A 778-nucleotide genomic window follows, 5' to 3' on the forward strand; every position below is an offset into this window, starting at 1 on the left:
CTTTAACCCAGATATATATTTGTAGGCTGATGAAAGTGGCCCAAAAATACGCCAATGCTTCGATACAATCAAAAGACTCACGGATCCAGATCTTCACTTGCTTTCTTGGACCACGTCTTTAACCATTGCTACATCATATCATTTCCATAGTTTGTATTCGAATGATATAATAATGATAAAGAAATAGAAATAAGAGGGGAAGAAAGGAAAATCATTTCATTGATGGAAACCCAGATTTAGACATTTTAAAAATACCTGAGTTAGTAAAAGAAATGTATTTGAATTACAAAATAGCTTTGTTTTGTGCCAACACAATATGTCTTGTTTTTGTTTAGATAATACCAGCAGGTGTCCCAAGCTACCGCATTTATATGTAAACTTGTATCTCTAAAAAGAATGATATAAAATATTTCTAAAACTTTCACTACTTTAACATGTGATTCGAAAAGGACCAAGCGAAAATATATACAAAAAGGAAAATATTTTCCTTCAAAAATCTCGCGCAAGGGAGGGAGAGAAATATCCCGTTTTCTTCCAAGCACAAATATGACATAATAGAACCCCGTTTTCTTTAAAGGGAATTCCGAAAGTCATCGACGTAAAAATGGTGGAATTTAAGACTTTTTCGACAACACTTTCGGAACTGAAATAGATTCTGGAGACTTATTATTCACCAGTGGTGGTCTATGATCCACAAGAATTTTGGTATAACATGGTCTAGTGTTCTATACATTGCCACCTTGATTTGTTTCGCTGCTCGTACATAATATCTATATGC

This window comes from Penaeus monodon, chromosome 20 (assembly GCF_015228065.2).
Source record: "Penaeus monodon isolate SGIC_2016 chromosome 20, NSTDA_Pmon_1, whole genome shotgun sequence".
Lineage (NCBI taxonomy): Eukaryota > Metazoa > Arthropoda > Malacostraca > Decapoda > Penaeidae > Penaeus > Penaeus monodon.